A 19,503-nucleotide genomic window follows, 5' to 3' on the forward strand; every position below is an offset into this window, starting at 1 on the left:
AATTTCTTAAGCTATGAACATATTTCTAACAATTTCTCTAGTTGTTTGATCTTGATTACATCAACACTTTAGCCACGTTTTTATATTTGCTCTCTATTAGATTATAAATGATTATAAAAATAAATGGATTGTCACTGAAACTTTTGTAACTGGGCCAAATTTATATCAAACTTTGTATAATTTTTTTTGACCAAAATAGGAAACTAAAAAGATCAGAAAGAAAAATCAGAAAATGGAAAAAATCGAATAAACAAAAAAAAAAATTGATCTAGACAGAAATAAACCAGAAAACAGATATTTGTAACCAATTAGTTATACACTAATCCCATCAGTGTATTACCGCTTAATCTTTTTTTTTGTGCAAAGAGGAATTTAATTAAAATCAGGGCACAATACAACTAAGGAGGAGAGCCTCAGCTTTGCCATTTTGATTACGAAGAATAAAAGTAAAAGAACACGAATTAAAGGTAGCAGAGAGTACAAGGACATCGTGTAGAGTCCCGTGAAGTTTCTTTGGATGGATCTTCTGATAGAGAGCTTGGACCAGCAGTTGCGAGTCGGAAGCGAAAATGATATTTGTGATGTTCGATTCAATTGCAACTCCCACCGTGGTAAGAGTTGCCAGCGCTTCGGACATCAACGGAGAACCTACCTCGGTCACCGACATAGAACCTTGCAAGACGGTGATTCCGAAACGGTCCTTTATGACCCACCCTAGTCCCGCCTTTTCATTATCCTTCTAGGAGGCATATGTGTAGCTGATCAGGGAGGTGGGTGGTTGGTGAGGTTTGGGTATGGGTCGTAGTGGCTTGTTAGATCTGGGTAGGGAGGATTGAGCAGATTGCCATTCTTTTGCTCTAGATACGGCTAAGAGAAAAGCATCCTCCACAGATATTCACATCTTGCTGAAAATCAAACCGATTGCGAGTAGTCCAGAGCATCCAAATGATCCAAGGGGCAACAGGTCCCAAACCTATACCCGAAGGAGGTAAGCAAATGAGATTGGAGGAATTAATGATACCCTCCTTAACTGAGGTTAGGTTGCCAGGGAAGAAGGGATCTTTGAGCGGGACCATGGACCATAGTTTCAGAGCATAAGGGCAGTGGAAGAAAAGATGCAGAGTGGATTCCTCCTCTCCGCAGTGCGAACAGAGAGCAGAGTCAGAGATATTTTGGAACTTGAGGTTCTCTCCCACAGGTAGAGCATTCTAAGCTGCTTTCCATAGTAGTAACTTGGTTTTTTGGGATGTCTTGAGGGACCAAATATTGGAATGCCAGTTAAAAGGGTCAGGGATAGGTAGATGTGGTGAGGTAGCAGTGACCGAACCTTCAGCAAGTTTTGAGGCTTCAAGATACCTTGATTTAGCAGAGTAAACTCCATCATTAGTAGGTAGTCATGCCCAAATATCAGGAGCTCCGGTGGCGGTGGGTTTGAGCTTACGAATCTCCTTTTCATGGTTAGGGAGGATGATTCTAATCAGATCAAGGTTCCAGTCTCGGGAATCTGGGAGAAGGATATCTGCAACTCTGAGAAGTTGAGTGGCTTCCATTGGTGGTCCCATAGTGCTTGTGGACAAGAAGTAGAGAGCCATGGAGTTCTCCAGAGGGGAATTGATGATCCTGAACCTACAAGCATCCCCAAATTCGATTTGAGAAGGTCTCTGCCCATACATATACTTCGCCACCCGTGGGATGCAGAGGTTGGTACGATGCAGTCCAACAAAGGAGACGACTTACAATATTTCCCCAGAAGAACTTTTGCAAGAAGACAATTAGGTTTTGTGAGTAGTCTCAAGCTGATTTTTGCTAGTAGCGCCTTATTGAAAAGTTGCAAATCTCTCAGCCCTAGCCCGCCAACTTTAAGAGGCTTTGTGATTCTTTTCCATGCTATCCAAGACATCTTTTTCTTTTCAGTGTTTGTATCCCACTAGAAGCGAGTAAGAGCGGATTTAACGCGTTTGCACAGGGAGGCTGGGAGATGGAAGCATGACATGGTGTAAGTTGGCATTGCAGTAAAGACCGCTTTGAGCATGGTGAGTTTCCCCGCAATGGATAGGAACCTAGAGGACCAACTGAGAGGTTTTTGCTTTATACGATCCACAATAAAAGCGAACATGTCCTTCTTTTTTCTACCAAACAGCTTAGGTAAACCAAGGTATTTGCCTTGTCCTCCCTCCTTATGAATTCCAAGTAACCTTTTAGCTTGTTCCTTTATCTTTGGAGGCGTTTTGGTGGAGAAAGTACGTGAAGATTTTGCTTGATTGATTTTCTGACCCGATGCATTTTCGTATTTCTGTAGAATGATGTGAAGCTTTGAGCAACTGTGCTTATCAGAGCGGATGAAGAACATGGTATCATCGGCAAAGAGGAGGCGATTTACTCTTGGACTACCTTTGGCCACCCGTAACCCAAGTAGAAAGCCTTGAGCTTGAGCTTTCAAACATAGCTTGGAAAGCACTTCACTAGAGAGAATAAAGATATATGGGGACAGGGGGTTGCCTTGTCTGATACAGCGTTGGGGTATAACTAAGCCTTTTGCTTGACAATTTAGGAGGAAAAAGTAGGAGACTGTGGACACGTATTGCATGTTCCAATGGATCCAGGTTTGATGAAAACCCATCCTGTCAAATACAGCTTTTATGAAGTCTCACTCTAATCTGTCATATGCCTTGCTCATATCTGTTTTGACAGCCATGAAGCATCTTTTCTTTGCACCTGAGGTCTTAAAATAGTGGAGAGCTTCGTGTGTTATCAAAATGTTATCCGAGATAGCTCGCTGAGGCACAAAGGCAGATTGATTCTCTGAGATACAGGAGTCCAGGACAGGTTAAAGTCGCTTTGATAGTAGCTTTGCAATGATTTTATAATAAACTAAACATAGAGCGATCGGTCTATAGTCCGAGACCTTTTGGGCCGTAGTTATCTTTGGAATGAGTCTCACATGGGTGTGGTTCGCCTTTCGTGTAGTTCTCCGGTGATGAAGAAGGATTGGACTTCCGCAGTGATTGCATCCCCGTCTATAAGCCAGTTTGATTGAAAGAAACTGGCAGAGAAACTATCAGGTCCCGAGGCCTTATCTGCATGAATGGAAAAACAGGCTTCTTTGATCTCCAGGGTGGACGACATACTAATCAGTTTTTCTTTCACTTCCGGAGTAATGCAAGGGGAGAGAGCCTCGTTTACTACATTGATTCTTGCTCCTTCTTGTGAGGTAAAAATATCTTCAAAATACCCAGAAATTGCTTTAACACACTACAAGAAATTGAGGTATTGATAGCACTATAATATAGCGTTTGATGGTGTTTTGCTATGGTTGACATACTCCTCAGTTTTTTATAGCGTTTGTCAAAAGTGAGACGCTATCTTTGATCGATGCGAAAAACCTAATTCATTTGTCCGCTTATAACTTAGTAAAAAAAGGAAGCGGCTACCAAAATTTCATTCTCCCTCTCACTTTCGTTTACTCTCCTCCCTCCATTGTTTCACTTATCAAGCTTTTTTAATTTCTACTACTTCTGTTCATCTATGGATACTCATCAAAACCCTTAACCCAGATTCATAACTAGATGAATAATCTTCCTCTCTACTCCATCGAACCTAACTGAGTCATCTTCCTCTTCTCCACCAAAAATTATGAACCCCTAGATCTGTTCTAGATCTCGTCGCCGCTCAATCTCTACCGTTGGAGTATTCAAATAAGATGTGACCAGAGATGTTTCGTTGATTCTATGAAGTTTTCAAGGGATCTCCTTCGTCCTCGTCGGCGTCGCCACCATCCCGTCTCCCAGATCTGTTGCCCTTCCACATGTTAGCATTTGAGTCTGTTGAGATTTTGTTTTAGCGTTCATCAATTTATGCTTTTCATTCAAAAATCTTATGATTTTGAGAATTTTTAGTGTTGGGTTTTTTTTTGTAGTTTGATTTAATTGAGCCACGATGTCTAAAGATGTCTTTGTGGTTTGATCTTTGAAGGAATTGATGTTCTCATAGATTGATAATTGGGAACTAAGAATAAGAGCTTTTTTGTTGGAGCATTGGATCTGAGACTTCTCGACGGTGGAAAGGGAGGAATCTATGACGACGACTAATGAAGGAAGAAACAATATGGTGAGGACTGAGACAACGTATCGGGAAGAAAGTGACAAATCTAGTTGAGGTGACCTCATATAAGAGGTTAGGGTTTAATCTTTATACTAGCTTGGCCTTGGATTCTCTACGAAATTAAGTTGTTTCTTTCATTGATATTTTTTTCGTTTGTTCAGGTTTTAGCTTCAAATTTTTGTTTATTTTAGCTTAAATGGAACTATTCTTTGAACTTTTGCTACAGTTTAATAGTACATCTTTGATTTAAAATTGATTCAGATCTTAAAGTTTATCTCAATTCAAGCTTTAATCTATTAGATCTTCTTCTTTATTCTCATTTTGTCCTCTGTTTTTTTTTTCTTGGAGATCTGGACTGTTTCATGATATGAAAATCAAGGTATGAGATGGGTTGTGGGGTTGAAGATGCCAACAACAAGACTGGGTGAGATAGTTGAATGCAAAGAAAAAAAATAAAGATGGAGAGGATGGAGAAGAAAATAGAATGACAACTTAGTGATTTTCAATTTCAAATTTAAGTTTTAATTTTTTTTGTTCGACATTGAGTAAATAATATTTAGATAAAAATGGTTGTCTTTGTAAATTACTATAATTAATATTATTGATTATTTTTAGCTTTATAAATTAAATTACAAATTTTTATAATCTAAAATTTAAATTTTAAATTCAGATCTCTATATCTATTAATAATTGAATATACAATAGCAGTATTATATAGTGTTTAATTACAGACAAATAAACGCTATTATAGACAACGATATGATAGCATAATAGAAAACCGTTATCTTAAGTGTCTGATCTACGATGACGAGTGATACGTCTATATTTTGCATCTTCTTAGCCTGTATTTGTCATGCATTTAGTTAGGACAACTAGTCTTTTTGCATCATTTTAGAACCTTTTTTTATACACTTTGCATATCTAGGAAGTTTTTGCACCATCCTTGCATGTATTGTACATTTCGAAGTATTTCACGTGTTTAGGAGACGTCGGAGACGCAAACGATCGAACCACTCTCAAAAGACGCAATCGAGCCACTCTCAGCGGCACCAGTCGAGCCATCCTCAACCTCCACAATTGAGCCATCCTCAGCTCCATAATCGAGTCACTCTCGAGTCACCACTCGAGTCGCCACTCGAGCCATCATTCGAGCCACCGGTCGAGGGATTCAGCTTTTGACGTCTTCACCAAAGTTGTATAGAATTGAGTCATCTTTCCAATGCCGTTTATTTCAAGTCAATCGGTGGGGTAGTTCAAGAGTTATCACCGTTTTAGTGGATACATATACACCTAGCTCGAGTACCATCACCTCCACTCGACTCAGCTCGAGTCGTATCACCTCCACTCGACCCACATCGAGTCGTATGACCTCGACTCGATCTGTTCCACTCGACCGCACCCCAGGGAGAGACAACACGTGACTCGACCGCACATGTTTGGTTTCACACGCTTCAGGAGATTCCCGAACTGACACTCTATCTTGTCGTTTTAAGTTTTAGGGATTCACACGTTTTTATTATATATACATTTTGTTAAGTCTTGGTTTGGGGACATCTTATCTTTTATCTCGTATTGTTTTCCTTCCCAGAAGGTTTTAACCTAGCAAAAAAATACCTTCTGAGACATGTATTCCGATATCGTTGAGATTTATTGAGATTTTGCATTTGATTCCTTCTACAAAGTTGTTCATCTTATTTTTATCTACCTAATAATGCTTGTTTCAATGTTTTCTATGTCTGCATCCTTGATGATGATTTTCGGATCTGAGTAGTGTAGTAGTTCTTGAGGATGGGATAGATTAGGTGGAGGATCTTAGGATGTAGAGTGTTTAAGCTTTGATTGTATGACTCCCTTCTGGACTAGAATTAGAAATACTAGTTTCTCTCTGATCAATTGGAACTAGGTTTTAGACATTTCCGCACCCAAAAGGTGTTCGATGAAATGTCTGACCAACTAGTGCCAGAGACTTACGTTCCTAGCCTAAGAGATTAGTTGTCTAGGATGTTTGTTGACGTGAATGAACTTGTTTTTCATGCCATGCTTGATCATGTTTCTCTAGCGAGAGCTAGGTTTGGAAGTGGTTGAGTTTGAGTAGCTTCTGTCAAGAGATTGGATTAGCTAAGAAGTGATGTTCATTGTTTAGGGATGGTTTGCTTGTGGCATGTTAAACGCTCTATAGACTAGGATACTCCACCGACATCAATTACTCCCATCCTTAGGACTTCTTTCTTTCTGATTTTTATTACATTCCTGAGACTGTTACGATTCTTGTTGTTTAGTTCATGCTTAGACTCGTCTCCGTTTTCATTCATTTTAGTTTCTCGTCATGCATTCTCGTTTCTTGTTCTGTGACTCGTTTCCATTTTGCATTCTGATCATTCTAGGATTGTTAGATAAAAACACTCTCTTTGAATTGGCTTGACTTGTGAAATCTTGATTGCTAGCGACATCCCATTTGGGTTGACACCTTAAGTACTACAACACATAAGGTTAATTGAGACCTGCTAAGACATACAAAAATCTCAGTATCAATTTGGCGTCGTTGCCATTTGGGATTCGTTTTGCTACATTTAAGATTTCAAGTTTTGCAAGATTAAGTTCTTTTACACTTCTCATTCTGAGTACTGACTTGCTTTGGCTTTCTGCTTGTTTGTTTTGCATCTCAGGTACCTGTTGATTGCAACTTTGCATGCACACCAGATCAAGAGGGCATCAGAATCTCCTTCCTGTTCTCGACGACATCAACCGGTTGCAAAGACCACGACAAACTCGTATTTCCACTGATCATCCCGTACCAGTCACTATGGAACAACCGAATGGACCAAATCCAGGACCGCGAAACATTGATGCTGGGAATGCACCGAACACTCATACTCAGCGTGCTGGAATCGTCCCTCCCGGCGTGCAGAACAAAAACTTCGAAATCAAAGGCAGTCTGATCTCCATGATTCAGGGAAACAAGTTTCATGGGTTGCCTATGGAGGATCCACTAGACCATTTGGACGAGTTCGACCGTCTGTGCAATCTCACCAAGATCAATGGTGTGAGTGAAGATGGTTACAAGTTGCGCCTTTTCCCATTCTCACTGGGAGACAAAGCTCATCAATGGGAGAAAAACCTTCCCAAGAGATCAATCACCACTTGGGATGGTTGCAAGAAAGCATTCTTGGCCAAGTTCTTCTCAACCTCCAGAACAGCATGTCTCAGGAATGAGATTTCTAGCTTTACTCAGAAGAGCTCAGAATCATTCTGTGAAGCCTGGGAGCTTTTCAAGGTCACCACAGCCAATGTCCACACCATGGTTTCAGCAACGAGTCACTGCTAAGCACTCTATACCGTGGTGTACTTCCAAAAATTCGCATGCTGCTTGACACTGCTTCTAACGGCAACTTCCTGAACAAAGACGTTGATGAAGGATGGCAACTGGTTGAGAATCTCGCCCAGTCTGACGGTAACTACAATGAAGACTATGACCGCACGGTTAGAGGTGATGATGGGTCTGAGGAGAAGTACAAGAGGGACTTTAAGAATGTCAATGACAAGCTTGACCGCCTCTTGCTAAGTCAGCAGCAAACTGTCTATTTCGTATCTGAGGATGACACTTTTCAAGTTCAGGATGGAAAGGGTGAGCAGTCTGAAGCAATCAACTACGTTCAAAATCAAGGTGGATTAAACAAGGGTTATAACTCTTACAAGACGAACCCCAATTTGTCTTACAGGAGCACCAATGTTGCAAATCCACAAGATCAGGTGTACCCTCCTCAGCAGCAACAACAAGGTCCGCAAAAACCTTTTGTTCCTTACAATCAAGGATTCGTGCCTAAGCAACAGTTCCAGCAAGGTTATCACGCTCTTTCCGGACCACCACCAGGATTTTCACCTCAACAAGTTCAACCTACTCAAGCTCCGGATCAAGAAATGAAGCACATGCTGTAACAACTTCTTCAAGGTCAAGCTAGTGGTTCTCTGGATACTGCTACGAAATTTGCTGAACTCAGTCAGCGGATGGAATGTTCTTACAATGATTTGAATGTCAAGTTTGAAGCTCTTAACTCCAAGATGAAGTACATGGAAGGCAAGACTGTTTCTACTTCTATCCCAACAATTGGCCAACTACCCGAAAAAGCAGTTCAAAACCCCAAGGACTATGCTACTATCCATGCCATCACCACCCAAGTTGTAGATGTACGGCTCACTGAGGACACTGAGAGTTTAGATGGGGAGGATTTTCTTCAAGATGAAGTTCAGATAAAGGATCCTGTCGAGGTGCTCAAGGATCCAATTAAGTTAGCCAAGCAATCTGATCCTGAAGCTACTAAAGAACCCGCTGCTCCCCAGGATAAACCTGTGAGATTCATTCCTCCACTATACAAGCCACCTCTACCATTTCTAGTGAGGTTTAAGAAGCAGCTTACTAAGAAGTATAAAGCTCTGTTCGAAAAACAAGTCAAGGAGATTGAACTTAGGATGNTTGTCTTACAGGAGCACCAATGTTGCAAATCCACAAGATCAGGTGTACCCTCCTCAGCAGCAACAACAAGGTCCGCAAAAACCTTTTGTTCCTTACAATCAAGGATTCGTGCCTAAGCAACAGTTCCAGCAAGGTTATCACGCTCTTTCCGGACCACCACCAGGATTTTCACCTCAACAAGTTCAACCTACTCAAGCTCCGGATCAAGAAATGAAGCACATGCTGTAACAACTTCTTCAAGGTCAAGCTAGTGGTTCTCTGGATACTGCTACGAAATTTGCTGAACTCAGTCAGCGGATGGAATGTTCTTACAATGATTTGNGGTTAGAGGTGATGATGGGTCTGAGGAGAAGTACAAGAGGGACTTTAAGAATGTCAATGACAAGCTTGACCGCCTCTTGCTAAGTCAGCAGCAAACTGTCTATTTCGTATCTGAGGATGACACTTTTCAAGTTCAGGATGGAAAGGGTGAGCAGTCTGAAGCAATCAACTACGTTCAAAATCAAGGTGGATTAAACAAGGGTTATAACTCTTACAAGACGAACCCCAATTTGTCTTACAGGAGCACCAATGTTGCAAATCCACAAGATCAGGTGTACCCTCCTCAGCAGCAACAACAAGGTCCGCAAAAACCTTTTGTTCCTTACAATCAAGGATTCGTGCCTAAGCAACAGTTCCAGCAAGGTTATCACGCTCTTTCCGGACCACCACCAGGATTTTCACCTCAACAAGTTCAACCTACTCAAGCTCCGGATCAAGAAATGAAGCACATGCTGTAACAACTTCTTCAAGGTCAAGCTAGTGGTTCTCTGGATACTGCTACGAAATTTGCTGAACTCAGTCAGCGGATGGAATGTTCTTACAATGATTTGAATGTCAAGTTTGAAGCTCTTAACTCCAAGATGAAGTACATGGAAGGCAAGACTGTTTCTACTTCTATCCCAACAATTGGCCAACTACCCGAAAAAGCAGTTCAAAACCCCAAGGACTATGCTACTATCCATGCCATCACCNTGTCTATTTCGTATCTGAGGATGACACTTTTCAAGTTCAGGATGGAAAGGGTGAGCAGTCTGAAGCAATCAACTACGTTCAAAATCAAGGTGGATTAAACAAGGGTTATAACTCTTACAAGACGAACCCCAATTTGTCTTACAGGAGCACCAATGTTGCAAATCCACAAGATCAGGTGTACCCTCCTCAGCAGCAACAACAAGGTCCGCAAAAACCTTTTGTTCCTTACAATCAAGGATTCGTGCCTAAGCAACAGTTCCAGCAAGGTTATCACGCTCTTTCCGGACCACCACCAGGATTTTCACCTCAACAAGTTCAACCTACTCAAGCTCCGGATCAAGAAATGAAGCACATGCTGTAACAACTTCTTCAAGGTCAAGCTAGTGGTTCTCTGGATACTGCTACGAAATTTGCTGAACTCAGTCAGCGGATGGAATGTTCTTACAATGATTTGAATGTCAAGTTTGAAGCTCTTAACTCCAAGATGAAGTACATGGAAGGCAAGACTGTTTCTACTTCTATCCCAACAATTGGCCAACTACCCGAAAAAGCAGTTCAAAACCCCAAGGACTATGCTACTATCCATGCCATCACCACCCAAGTTGTAGATGTACGGCTCACTGAGGACACTGAGAGTTTAGATGGGGAGGATTTTCTTCAAGATGAAGTTCAGATAAAGGATCCTGTCGAGGTGCTCAAGGATCCAATTAAGTCAGCCAAGCAATCTGATCCTGAAGCTACTAAAGAACCCGCTGCTCCCCAGGATAAACCTGTGAGATTCATTCCTCCACTATACAAGCCACCTCTACCATTTCTAGTGAGGTTTAAGAAGCAGCTTACTAAGAAGTATAAAGCTCTGTTCGAAAAACAAGTCAAGGAGATTGAACTTAGGATGCCTTTGCTTGATGCATTTGCACTTGTGCCTCAATATCAAAAGTTTTTAACTGACTTGGTAACCGAAATGACCAAAGAGAAAGAGGAGATAGCTAAAGGAGATCAAGCTAAGGCTCTGGAAGATGAGAGGGTAGTGAATGACATAGGTGGGGTTATTCATGAATGCAAGACTGTTATTCAGAAGATGATTATCCCAAAGAAGCTAGAGGACCCTGGTTCTTTCACCTTGTCTTGTTCTCTAGGTCCATTGGCCTTCCAAAAGTGCCTATGTGACTTTGGTGCTTCAGTAAGCCTCATGCCACTCTCTGTAGCTCAGAGGCTAGGATTCAACGAATACAAGTCATACAACCTCCGCTTAATATTGGCTGATAGGACTACTAGATTGCCTCATGGTCTATTAGAGAACTTGCCCATCAAAATTGGACAAGCTGAGATTCCTACTGACTTTGTGGTGCTGGGAATGGATGAAGAGCCTAAAGATCCACTAATCCTAGGAAGGCCTTTCTTAACTACAGCTGGAGCAGTCATTGATGTCAAGAAGGGGATGATTGATCTCAATCTGGGTAAAAACTTCAAGATGAAGTTTGATATCAGGGATTCTAGGAAGAAACCAACTATTGATGGACATACCTTCGTGATTGAAGAGAAAGATCAGAAATCTGGGTTTGACATCTTTGAGGATGTGAATGAGGCAGAAACTGAGGTTTTGGTAACCAAAGAGAAAACTCAAAGTGTCACTCGATCATTCTCCAAATCGAGTGCAGTCGTTACCCTCCCTAAGCGTCAAGACCTGCTTCCTAAACCTCACCAACCGCAAGAGTCACGTCCTCCCGCGCTTAACAGTTTGTATGAACTACAAAATACTCAGATTCTAAGGGATTCAGTGAAAGAGTTAACAGCTATGGTGAAGAAGATGAGTGGGAAAATCAAGAAGCTCCAAGGTACAATGAGAAGTTCTCCTCCAAGGAAATTAAGGAAGAGGTTTGGGATAATGAAGAAGAGGTGTTGCAGAGTTCAACCNGCTGGGAATGGATGAAGAGCCTAAAGATCCACTAATCCTAGGAAGGCCTTTCTTAACTACAGCTGGAGCAGTCATTGATGTCAAGAAGGGGATGATTGATCTCAATCTGGGTAAAAACTTCAAGATGAAGTTTGATATCAGGGATTCTAGGAAGAAACCAACTATTGATGGACATACCTTCGTGATTGAAGAGAAAGATCAGAAATCTGGGTTTGACATCTTTGAGGATGTGAATGAGGTAGAAACAGAGGTTTTGGTAACCAAAGAGAAAACTCAAAGTGTCACTCGCCCATTCTCCAACTCGAGTGCAGTCGTTACCCTCCCTAAGCGTCGAGACCTACTTCGTAATCACCAATCGCAAGAGACAAGTCCTCCCGCGCTTGACAGTTTGTCTGAACCCCAAACAACCAAGATTTTAAGGGATACAGTGACGGAGTTAACAGCCATGTTGGAGGAGATGAGAGGGCAAATCATGCAGCTCCAGGATAAAGTTAAAATTTCTTCTCCAAGAAAAGCAAGACAGAGGTTGGGGATAATGAAGAAGAGAAGATCTTTTCTTATTGAACCTGGGCAGATTGCTAAAGAGTATATGGTTAGACAAGACATTCTAGAGGGGTCTACAAAACCTCTCTATGACCCTCCCAAAGCATAAGGAGTATGCAAAGTCAAGCTAGGGACTTTAAACAAGCTCACTTGGGAGAAAGTCCCAAAGGTATCATTATAAATACTTTTTAGGATCCTTGTGTTTTTGATTTTGGTTTTTAGTTTTATTGTGTTCAGAAATCTACAGAAGGAAGTATGAGCAATACAAAAGGAAAAGTGAAAGTAGCAGTCAAAAGGCCCAATCGACCAGGAAGCTCAACACGCGCGGAACTCGACTCGACCGACACCGGCACATCACGCTCGCGACTCGACCTTCCCGACTGCCTCACTTGAGCCGCTGTTATCGCTGTTCCGAACCGACGAATCGAGCTGACCTTCCCAACTGCCTCAATCGAGCCATATTCCGACTTCCTCTCTCGAGCCACTCACGACACCCGCTCGAGCCCACATCAGGGCATGCACGGAGTTGAGCAGCAGATCAAACATGAAGGGGATTATCAGTCCATAGAGGTGGTTGTGCTAGTATCGGATCATGGCGAGTCCAGAGTCGACGACATGCAGTTTGACAAGCAGCCGAACATGTATCAGAACACGCAAGCGGTTGAGCAGCACGTCGACCAAACCATTGAAGACACCCCTGCGGATCCGGAACAAGGTGAAGGACAAAGTCAATATAACGCTCTTCCTTGGGCGAGCATCGACTCCTTCTAGTACTATTGAGGTACTCCCACCTTCCTTTTGTATATACCATTTCATTCATGCATTGTTTTAGTTGTCATTCTCAAATCCTTCTGCAAATTTTTCTTACACATGAGACTGTGTAATTTAAGTTTGGGGAGGGTTTGAGATGATGTATCTGATGTTGTGTTCTGTGATTCTTATTTCAATTTTTTGTATCATATCATGTTTGAGTTTGCATCCATCTATTTGCATAGAAAAACCAAAAAAATTTGAAAAAAAATCAAAAATTTCCACAAAACAAAGTGTTCATGTAGTTTGCACTTGCATATTAGGATTGAGTCTAGGTTTCTTCATATAGGGTTGTTGCATTTAGCATATGGGTTGATGATGATTGTAACCTTGTTAGCATGCTGGATTCAATAGGATAGTATCAAGGCCCTTGTTATTAGTTCTTTGATGCATGTTGATTGAACTTGAAAAAGTAAGATTGAAGCATGTTTTGAATTGACATCATTCCCTATCTACCTGAACCTAATCCTGACTTGCAATTATCCTGTGATGCATTGAAGTTGAACTCATGGATACCATACACATACTTGGATTATCTTTCACATTTTTACCACCCTTGTCAATCCAAGTAGCTGATTCCCATTTTTGGAACAGTTCCCCGCACCCTTAACCAACCCTTCTTTCAAGCCAATTGTATTCTTGAGTGTCAGACCTTTTTCCGAGTTGAGCTTGTTAGAAAGTGTTAGGTTCTAACCGACAAGAGTAGGATCCTGTGTAGTTCTAGTTCGCATTATCTGGACTAGTAGGACTAAGTGAGAACTCGATTTTGGACATTGAGTATGGATTTGTGCAGAAAAAAGAAAGTAAAGGGTATAAAGGCTTTAGGAGGGGGATGTGTTTTCAAAGTTTACAAGTCTAGTAAAGGATTTGGGTTGAGCAAATAATGATTTGTTGGTTCTGGCATATAATGAAAAGATTAGACAAAGAGAAAAAAATGTTTAAGATGTCTAGAGTCCTTAGAAGAAAAAAAAAAGAACCTTACCGATAATAGAGATTTTCCAATCCGCTAGAATGATAAGAAGTGAACTCCTCCTAAGACCAAATCTAAAGAATGAAATAATGGATTTGAGATGAAGTTTCTGATGAAGGGTAGAGATAGGACCAACTTTGGTTTGGAATGTTCTTTGGGTAGACAGAGCGTTGCTCTTGTATGTATCAGTTGGTTTCAACCTTTAGCCTTCTCTTAAGCTCAACTCCTTTTCGTGAGAGAACGTTGTTCTGTATTGATAAAACCACTTGATGAGGAGACTATCTATGTCTCTAACCTTTTACCCTTGCCAAATGAGTTCAGTGACATTGCTTAGCTTGATTCACAGTTCTCTGTTAATGAATGTTAAAGGGGATGATTGATAGAATTGCATGTGTAGATTAAAGAAATAAAGTTCCTTCACCTTGCATCATAGAACTAAAAACAAGGACCTTGATTCTAACTACTCTATTCAGCATGTTTTAGGTTCTGAGACCCCATCTTCACACCTCTCTTCCATACTTTGTTCTTGATGGTTTGCTTGAGGGCAAGCAAAGAATAAGTTTGGGGGAGTTGATATGTCTATATTTTGCATCTCCTTAGCCTGTATTTGTCATGTATTTAGCTAGGACAACTAGTCTTTTTGCATCATTTTAGAACCTCTTTTATACACTTTGCATATCTAGGAAGTTTTTGCATCATCCTTGCATGCATTGTGTATTTCGAAGTATTTCAGGTGTTTAGGAGACGTCGGAGACGCAGACGATCGAGCCACTCTCAGCAGACGCAATCGAGCCACTCTCAGCGGCATCAATCAAGCCATCCTCAACCTCCACAATTGAGCCATCCTAAACCTCTACAATCGAGCCATTCTCAGCTCCATAATCGAGCCACTCTCGAGTCACCACTCGAGTCTCCACTCGAGCCATCATTCGAGCCACCGGTCGAGGGATTCGGCTTTTGACGTCTTCATCAAAGTTGTAGAGAATTGAGCCATCTTTCCAATGCTATTTATTTCAAGTCAATCGGTGGCGTGGTTCAAGTGTTATCACAGTTTTATTGAATACATATACATCCAGCTCGAGTCGCATCACCTCCACTCGACCCAGCTCGAGTCGTATCACCTCCACTCGACCCACATCGAGTCGTATGACCTCGACTTGATCTGTTCCACTTGACCGCACCCCAGGGAGAGACAACACGCGACTCGACCGCACATGTTTGGTTTCACACGCTTCAGGAGATTCCCGAACCGACGCTCTATCTTGTCGTTTTAAGTTTTAGGGATTCACACGTTTTTACTATATATACATTTTGTTAAGTCTTGGTTTGGGGACATCTTATCTTTTATCTCATATTGTTTTCCTTCCCATAAGGTTTTAACCTAGCCACAAAATACGTTCTGAGACTTGTATTCCGATATCGTTGAGATTTATTGAGATTTTGCATTTGATTCCTTCTACAAAGTTGTTCATCTTATTTTTATCTACCTAATAATGCTTGTTTCAATGTTTTCTATGTCTGCATCCTTGATGATGATTTTTGGATCTGAGTAGTGTAGTAGTTCTTGAGGATGGGATAGATTAGGTGGAAGATCTTAGGATGTAGAGTGTTTAAGCATTGATTTGTATGTTTCCCTTCTGGACTAGAGTTAGAAATACTAGTTTCTCTCTAATCAATTGGAACTAGGTTTTAGACATTTCCGCATCCAGAAGGTGTTCGATAAAATGTCTGACCAACTAGTGCCAGAGACTTACGTTCCTAACCTAAGAGATTAGTTGTCTAGGATGTTTGTTGACGTGAATGAACTTGTTTTTCATGCCATGCTTGATCATGTTTCTCTAGCGAGAGCTAGGTCTGGAAGTGGTTGAGTTTGAGTAGCTTCTGTCAAGAGATTGGATTAGCTAAGAAGTGATGTTCATTGTTTAGGGATGGTTTGCTTATGGCATGTTAAACGCTCTATAGACTAGGATACTCCACCGACATCAATTACTCCCATCCTTAGGACTTCTTTCTTTCTGATTTTTATTACATTCCTGAGACTGTTACGATTCTTGTTGTTTAGTTCATGCTTAGACTCGTCTCCGTTTTCATTCACTTTAGTTTCTCGTCATGCATTCTCGTTTCTAGTTCTGTGACTCGTTTCCGTTTTGCATTCTGATCATTCTAGGATTGTTAGATAAAAACACTCTCTTTGAATTGGCTTGACTTGTGAAATCTTGATTGCATTTTGATTTCTAGCGACATCCCATTTGGGTGGACACCTTAAGTACTACAACACATAAGGTTAATTGAAACCTGCTAGGACATACAAAAATCTTAGTATCAACGGGCGCAGATACAATGTTTGTCAAAACGCTATGGTATTGTTAGATAGCGTTATTCTGATGATATCAAAAGTCAATATTCTTGTAGTGACAATATCTTTTTCTTCATACACTTTTGTTCCAGAGGTGTCTTCTATAACAAATATGTAATTTTGGGCTCTTCTAGCTTTTGTAGTTGCCAGAAAAAACCTGGTGTTCTTGTCACCAAGGATAAGCCAGAGTTGGCGACTACGTTGTTTCCAGAACTCTTCCTCTTTTTTTATACGCGGCTGTTAGTTTCTGGTTTAGCTCATCAATGATAGGTTGGGGAGACGACTCATCAGACATGGTTCCTTCAAGTTGATCTCTGATGGTGGAGATCTCCTGTTGACTATTTAAGCATTGTTCCTTGTTCCAGTGAATGATGGCGAGTCGACATAAGTGCAGACGTTGGTCTATGGAAGCTATGGGGTTTGAGTTCTAAGCTTGAGCCACTATATCGGTAATTTCAGGATTGTCTTTGAATCTTCGGTCATACCTGAACAGACTCTTATGTTTTCTCATTACAAGATCAAAAGAGGTTACCAGGAGGCGGTGGTCAGAGCCCTCAAAATGCAGGTATTTACTTCTACCAGATAGGTATTCCATAACCCATTCACTATTTGCTATTGTTCTGTCAAGTCGACATCTTACTAAGTGGGAATATCGTTTACTTCTCCATGAGAAAAAATTGCCAGAATGTTTCAGATTGTAAAGGTCGCAAGTGAACATGAAGGTACGCATATCAGAGAAAGATCCCTCAGATCTCACAGGTCCTCCAACTTTCTCCTCATTACAAATAATATCGTTAAAGTCCTCAGTAATAAACCAGGGACCAGATTAATCAATAGACCGATTTTTAGAACAAGAATCTAGATAGCTTCGTACTATCAACCACTATTATAGAATTTTATCGTATTTGCATTGTTGTTTTTTTGGATAGTAACTTGTTTCATACTTTCATGGAGTGGGAGTTGGTAAACCAATCGGATGCAAAAACGTCTACAAAAGAATCGCTGATGGGTATTTTGATGAAAAAGAGCATCAGCTTGAGAACTACACAATCTAGGAATAATAATTTGAAGAAAACAAAACTCAGCCAAGCCAAAGACAAGAATTTCATATAGTAGTTCTGAACTTCTGATAGGGAAAACGACATCATATGTCCAAATTATAAGTTTCTGTTAAGATACGTACATGTAATAAGGACACTTGTCTCCATACCATTCTGTTGGAAAAATAAGACCTATATATTCAGAATATAATATTCTAAAACCTAAACAGTTCTAGCTACAAATTTTCAACCAAGACTTATCCATTATAAATTTATAATTTACAACACTAAGGGCTAGTTAACTCTATTAGTCAATTTATTAAATATTGCTTAGTTGGATTAAGTAAACAATAATATATTTAGATAATCCAGAATTTATCTGGTGAAGTTGTTAAGTAATAAAGAGTGAAATAAAATAAATAAATGAGAGAATAATGAGATGATAGATTATTGGAGATATGATTCATATCTTGATTGAGAGAACCAGTCTCATCAAAATCGTATAAACATCAACATCGATAAAAAGAAGAGTCTACCTAGTCATGTTGTGGTCGATCAGTGGTTACAGTGAAGGAATAAAAGGGGTCCCTAAGTTTTTCTACCTCTTGGGAACCAATGTAACGTCCTTTGTCGTTCCCAAACGCAACTTACAAAACTTTGATACCACAAGTCCACAACATAAAATAAGAATTCTTGTGAAGTATCATCTCGTGACATTATATTGCTCTTGAAAACGACTCATGTGGAACGCACGACGACTATAAAAATCAATTTACTTTTTTCGTAACCTATACAAACAACGATTCGATTGCGTAAAACATTTACAAAATAAAATTAACTATACAATTCTTTACTTGAACAATTTTTAAAAAAACTAGTAGAATCAAGAGTTTATCTAGTTGAAGTTTCGAAGTACTTAATTATATAGCCATTATAAACGAGGCACTGGTTAGATTTTACATCGGCTACTAATTTTTGGCTACAAAAGATAAGAAAAAAAAAACCAAGAAAGCAAACAGATACATAACTATTACCAACTTTAACGATTACACATCATTTTATATTCTTAATCCGTTCTTATCACCGCGGCAACAAACTGTTAGACAAGTTTCTAATGAACCTCTTTGTTCTATCTTTAAACAACGTAACCAACCAATTTACTTCGGTAGCACATTTTATAAGTGATACTAGGCTTTTTTAGGTCTCAATTAATCTAATGCAGTTGTAGTACAGAAGATGTCAATCCAAATGAAAAACTTTACTAACAATCGAGATACAATCAAATAGTCACAAGTTATGCCAGATTCAAAATGATTTTTTGTCTAACAACCTAGAGTGAACAAGATGCACGAACAAAACGAGTTTGCAGAACAAGAGCTAAAATGCGATAACAAAAGAGAGCAAAAATAAGCTAAACAAACAGAGATAAATGAGCAACCTATTGCAACTAAAACAAAGAACAAGTTTTTAAGATGTAGAAACAATCAGATAAGTAGAGGCCTTAAGGATGGGGTTATTGATTTCAGTAGAGTCTCTTAATCTACCTAGAATGCCTAACAGAACTCAATCAAGCTATCCCTAGACAACGAACATCACAACTTAGCTAATTCAATCTCTTGACAGAAAAGACTCATACTCAATCACTTCCAAACCTAACTCTCGCTAAAAAAACATGATTAAGCAGGCATGACAAAAAAGTTCATTCACGTCAATAAACAACCTGGATATCCAATCTCTTAGGCTAGGAATGTAAATCTCTAGTATTAGTTTGTTCAAACATCCCATGGAATACCTTTTGGGTGCTGAGATGATTAAAATCTAATCCCAAATGATCAATAAGAAATTAGCAGTAAGAACACTAATCTAGAAGAGAAATCTTAGGCATTCTATTAGACTAAGATTCTCCATCTAATCTATCACATCCTCAAGAACCCTATTTCACTACTCAAGAACAATCATCATCAAAAATCCAAAAAACCCAGAAAACACTAAATCAAGCATGAATAGATAGATAAAGATGAGATAAACAACTTTACAGAATAAATTAAATGCAAAAACTAAAAGAATTAAGAGATATCTTGATTACAAACTCAGAAACGTTTTGGTGGCTACCTAAAAACCCTAGGATAATAGTTATTTTTGAGTAAAGACTTAAAAAGACTATTTGTAGCAAAACATGGAAAGCCCACTGTCATGTTTTTAATTTATATTATTATTATTATTATTATTATTTACACATGCATTTTTAAATACTCACAAAAGAACCCATTTTGCAGTGCTACC

This window comes from Camelina sativa, chromosome 10, assembly GCF_000633955.1.
Source record: "Camelina sativa cultivar DH55 chromosome 10, Cs, whole genome shotgun sequence".
Classification (NCBI taxonomy): Eukaryota; Viridiplantae; Streptophyta; class Magnoliopsida; order Brassicales; family Brassicaceae; genus Camelina; species Camelina sativa.